Below are 6,000 nucleotides of genomic sequence, written 5' to 3' on the forward strand. Positions count from 1 at the left end.
GATTTCTAGAAGAACCATATGGACTCTGTTGTGTTTCTTTTACCTGCCCTTCCCGAGCCAAGTCTTCCTTGAAATATTTTTGGTCTTTAGCGTCTTCATGTCATTCACTTAGTAGGAAAAGGGGAAAAGAGAACAAGTACTGCTTTGGGTGGTGCTACAGTGTTCAAGTTCTAGCTCAAATTTTTATAGGATGTGTGACCTTGGAAAAGTCATTCAATCTATCTGTTTTAGTTTGCTTGTAAAATTGGGATACTGTTATTTTCTTTGTAGGGTTGCTTTTAGGAATATAACTATACTAAATATGTGATATCTTTTAAAATTTGTCTAGTGACCAGTGGTGTTGAATTTAACCCTAAGGCTGTCATAGTTCATGATAATTCTCTCTGATATTAGCTATGGCAAAAGTGTTCTTCCTGAATATGAAACTGCCCAGGATACAGTGAATCTGTAGCACATTTTTGGCTTCTTAGCATCTATAAACATAATCTTTTAGATGGTTTTCTATTTTTCCTACTCTTGGAAACTCTGTTACTGACAGCTGACTACCTAGGAGGTTGCTGGATGATATGATCTTGCTAGTATGGGTTAAAACATAAATGATATCAAACAAGAGCACAAAGTTAATGTAAACAAAACAGTTCATGATCTTTTCCATTTTTTTCTTTTTACATAGCAGATGGAAGTTCCTACATTAGTAGATTATTTTGCATTGAAAGTATATACCAAATTCAATAAGCTATCTTTTTGCTAACGACTTGAGTCAGATTCATATCTTTTTAAGTTTCTAATTTTAGTATCACCCTTACAGAACAGTTGCAAAAGATATAACAAAGAACTCTATTATGCCCTTTTCCTAAATTCAATGATTCTTTCTATTTTGTCCCATTTACTTATTTGTTCTCTCTTCTTTTCATGCACAAATACATCAGGATATATTTTCTCAGCACCATATCTTACATAATGCAAGTTCTTCTGTCAAAACCAGGAAACAATATCAATACAACATTATTATCTAAGTTGTGCCTTTCTTTTAAATTTCACAGATTTTCTAGTAACTCCCTACTACCTTTTTTTTTCTGTTCCAGAATACAATTAGGATCACAGGTAGTTTTGTTAGCTCTTCAGTTTACTCTTATGTGAAACAGTTCTGCAGCCTTTCTTTTTCTTTCATGAACTTAATTTCTGGGAGAATAAAACCAGCAACTTTCTAGAATATCCATCAGTTCAAATTTCTTTTATATTTCTTCACAATTAGCTTCAGTTTTGTATTTTTTCTTGTAATGCCATAAAAGTGATTTTTGTGTCCTTCTCAGGGTAACCTATCAGGAAGCAAACAATGTCAATTTGTTTTACTGTTAGTGGTATTAGCTTTGATTACTTAAATAAATTTATGGTTGTCAGGTTAATCACTATAAAGTTACTGTTTCTCTCTTTGTAATTAAAAAGTAATTTGTGGGAGATTACTCTGAAATTACTTTGTAAATATCTTCTTGCTCTTCAAATGTGATTTTGTCGACTCGTTTTAGTATCTATTAAAGGGAATACTGTGTTTTTTTTTTTTACATGTTCTTATTATTATTTTAGCACTTTCTTACTTTTACAAAATGTTCCAGGCTAATTTTGTAGTTTTCTTGTCCCAGCCCTTGACTTGGCCATTTCTTTAAGAATTTCTTGTTCTTTTAAGTAAAAAAATAACATTTAGAAACAAAGGTCTGCATTTGATGTACTCATTGCTCTTGTGGGTTTTTGCTAAGAAATGTATGTGCATGTGTATGTGTGTGTGTGTGTGTGTGTGTGTGTGTGTGTGTGTGTTTGTACCTCTCTCTGTCAAGTATTTTTTTTGTATTCTACGATACATAATTATATATAATGAATTCATATTGATAACCTCCTATTCCAATTCAATACCATAAGGGTCATGAAATATCCTTGAAAAGTGGAAGAGATGAGCTTGATAATAATTTGATGTAGGGGTAAGAGAAATAAAGAGTCAAGTGTGAGTGTAAGGCATAAATACTAGAGTGGCATGCTCAAAATTCAATGTCAAATGTTTTGTACATCATTGTTTTGTCATGCGTGCCAAACCTACAATAAAGCCTAATATTGCATTACTTCCTTAGCAGCTGCATCAGAGTGTTCCTGAATATTGATCTTGTGGTCAAATAAAATTCAAGTTATTTTCATGTAGTCAAGTTCTTTTCATATTAACTGTTGTTGAGCAAGGTTTTCTACTTCTTCCCTTATGAATGTAATGTTTTAAAACTACATTGCTTGTATGCCTATGAACTTCTATCTTGTTAATCTTAGATCACCATCATCTCCAAACTCTGGTAACCCTTGGTTAGCTAACATACTACAAATTATCTATTATACCAATGTTTCATAATATGTCTTTTCTCTGCTTTGGGCCAGCTCTTCAGTAGACTTTGCAGAAGGTCAGGAGGGTCAAAGCTGCATTGTGCTTTTGGTGATGGGGTGATGACTTTGGATGAGTAAGTGAAATTGGGTCTATTTCTAATCAAAGAATACTATATCATTAAGCACAATGAACAGTCAGGTTACCAGATTGAAAAAAATGAAAAAGAAATGTAATTCAAAATTTAAAAGACAAGAGAATCTATAGAAGGGAGACCAGTAGAGTAGAGAAAGTGGACTAGGGGGAAGAAGGATGAGAGAGAAAGGGGAGGCACTGAGGAATAAAATTGGCCAAATTACGTTATGTGTAGGTACAAATATATCACAATGAATTCTATTATGCATAATTGAAATGTACCAACTTAAAATTAATTTAAAAAAACAAGAGAATCTAGAATGAAAGGACTAATAATATTCCAGTTCCATCCGTGGCCTCCTTTTCTTCTTACTTTCCATGTTCTTCCTAAGTGACTTTAAACTTTCCAAATACTACCTTAGGGAGGAATGCTACTGGTCATTCTCCCATAATAGTAGAATTTAAGCTGCTTGTTTCACGCAAACCAGGGATTGTGTTTCCTGATCCCATTGCAGTAGACGGGGACATGTGGTGGTGCTCATGTGTGGAGTATAATTAGAAAGAACCTTCACTTGCTCTAACCTCAAATTTCTGGCTTCAAATTTCCACTTTGCTCCAAGCAAAGACCCTAGAGAAACCCCATATTGAATATAGAAAAGCAATCACTGGTCTGGATGCCTAAATACCTACCTGGGAAGGAGCAATTCACCAACCTGAAATACCCGTGTTAGAATTTTATGAGTGAGAAACACTTTTCCATTTCATCTGAGCAATTACATTTTTTGTGTTTCTCTTGAGCACTTTCTCCTTCCCCCAGAAATTTCTACTTTTGTATATCACAGTTGACTCGATCCAACATAATTCTCCTCAATTCTTCTTTTATCTTCCCAGATGCCCAAGACAGACATTTTGAAGTTATTATTCACTACCTTTTCTTCCCTTTTGCCTGTGTCTGCTCTGAACAGCAAGTTCTTGTTTTTGACTTTTATATTCCCTCTCTATCCAGTCTTTCTTCTCCTTTTTCCTATTTACTTTACTGGCTTCGGATTAAGGCCTAGTCATCTCAGACAGGGATTAAAGCAGCAACAGAGTAACTATTTTTCAATTTCTCATCTTTTTTTTCCCCCTAAAATTCTGTTTTTATTATGGTTCTGTATTTACTGGTGTGATAATGTTGTCTGAAAAAATGGGGAACTAACAGTATCTATTTTATGGAGGGTGTTTTTTGTTTTGCTTTGTTTTTGGTACTGAGGATTGAACCCAGGGGCCTCTATCATTGAGATAGACCCTCAGCACTTTTAATTTTTTATTTTAAGACAGGGTCTTGCTAAATTGCTGAGGGTTCTTTCCAAATTGCTGAGGCTGGCTTCAAATTCACGATCCTCCTGCCTCAGCCTCCTGAGTTGCTAGGATTATAAGTGTGTGCTACCACATGTGGCTTTATGGGGTTTTGTAAGAATTAGTTGAGATATTGCCTGTCAAGCATTTGGTATGATGACGACGATAGATGGTAGCTCTTGTTAATAGTATTCTTAGCATTTTAACTGTGTTATAAATGCGATGTTGTTGTCCTATCAGTGTTTCATGTCATAACTCTTCTTAAATTTCCCCAATAGATTATAATTCCTTCTAGGATAAAAACCATATTCCTTAATGAACACGATTAATAGTCTATAATCTGATCCTTACCTAACTCTCTAGACTTATCTCTTGTTATTTCCTTGGCAACCTGTGAGCAAGTATATTAAAATACATAAAGTTGCCTCTAGGTATCACATTCTTCCATAACTCTTTGCACATGTTGATTCCTTTGCACCAAGCATCCTGCTTCATTATCTTTAGATAAATTTTACTGTCCATTCATTTTTCAATCTCATCTTGCATTTTATCTCCCTTTGGAACTTTTCCATGATGTTGTGTGGTCTATCATATGCACTTAAGCAATGCTTCCTTAACATCTCTCTCTCTCTCTCTCTCTCTCTCTCTCTCTCTCTATATATATATATATATATATATATATATATACACATATATGTGTGTGTGTGTATATACACATATATACATACATATATATGTGTATGTATACATATATATATATATATATATGTGTGTGTATAAAATTATGGCAACTAGGTCAATGTTCTGTAGACATTTACTAACCATAGACATATTTTTGGTGTTTACCTGACTCATCCTTTTTTCTTTTTATTTTCCTTTTCCAACAACAGGAAGTTTATTTTTTCTCTTATTATAAAGTACACATGGTCACAGAAGAAAACTTGGCAAGTATAAAAAGTATAAAGAAATGAAGGTCACCTCTCGGTCACTGTGGAGAGGGCCAACTTGACGAGCCCCACTAGGGCTATTAGCACCCTCGCTGATGTCAGGCAGGAATACCCTGCAGGCAGCACTTGACCAAGGACAATAAAAAGCATTCACTCTTCCAGGATCATTTCTGCTTTATTTAAAAGATCCAGGTGACTCAGAGGCTTCAGGCAGCACTGGTTCCCCAGCTTACTCTTCCAAGAACTTCCTCCAGAAGGTAGACCATCAGAACTCGTCCTTTATGTCAAAAGGGGGCTGATCTTCGGGTTTGAGGTCCAGTTGGGGCTACCGTCCTCGTTGAGAATTCCCCAGGCTGGGAGAATTTGACCTTACACACCCTGGTGAACACGTCATCCAGGGTTTCCAGCTCCTGGGCTGTGACACCCGTAGTATCATGGGTGAGGTCTGCAGGGTCCAGGGACATCTTAGCCACCCCTCTGGTGGAGTCCTTCCCAGTCAAGGCATTGTAGGCGGCTCCTCGTCCATAAAACTCCTTTCTGGAAGTGACGTCAAACACCACTCCTTTCACTGCCAAGTAGATGGGCTGATCTTGCTTCTCCCTGCTGTAGCCGGCCAGCTCTTCCTCGGCCAAGAGCCGCACGGGGCCCCCGCTTAGCGGGGCGCCGCGCCTGCAGGACGTGGGCTGCGGGCATCCCCTGGGCCAGCGCCAGGACCAGGGCCAGCGCTGCCAGTGGCAGCGGCCACCACCTGGGCGCTGGGCCTATCATGGTGAGGCCTCATCCTTTTTTCTCAATGGGCTTTGTTAGCATTATTTATATGAGTTTTCATACTGTTATCACATCAGATTAGAACATGCTCAGAAATTGAACTAAGTTGATATGTCTATTGAACCTTTGAATTAAGGTAAAATCTATGACTAGTTCATATGGGTTCTAGGCCTGTAAAGCATGGCGTTTTGGAGTCAGATTGCATGTCTTAGTAAAGAAAAATAAAGCATACAAACATAGAGTCACAGACCAAATTAAGAAAAACAGAGATAATAAATAAGCAGAAAAAGTGGATCTCCAGAGAGAGGAACAGAGTTGACACTGGGTGAGGAGGGAGCAAATACTGGTCAACCTGGCTACTGAGCATGCGTCTTGTGAACTTGAGCTGAGATTTATTCCTGTTGCTCAGAAAAATCATGGGAACAAAGAACCAGTTTCCACACTACTTTGACTTAG

The 6,000-nt window shown here is 37.1% G+C and overlaps 1 pseudogene; it reads right to left on the bottom strand.

Moving 5' to 3' along the window:
• Positions 1 to 5,041: 5,041 nt before the first annotated feature.
• On the bottom strand, positions 5,042 to 5,544 carry LOC124988081 (neudesin-like; annotated as a pseudogene).
• Positions 5,545 to 6,000: the final 456 nt, after the last annotated feature.

The sequence above is a fragment of the Sciurus carolinensis genome, chromosome 7, assembly GCF_902686445.1.
Source record: "Sciurus carolinensis chromosome 7, mSciCar1.2, whole genome shotgun sequence".
NCBI classification, from domain to species: domain Eukaryota; kingdom Metazoa; phylum Chordata; class Mammalia; order Rodentia; family Sciuridae; genus Sciurus; species Sciurus carolinensis.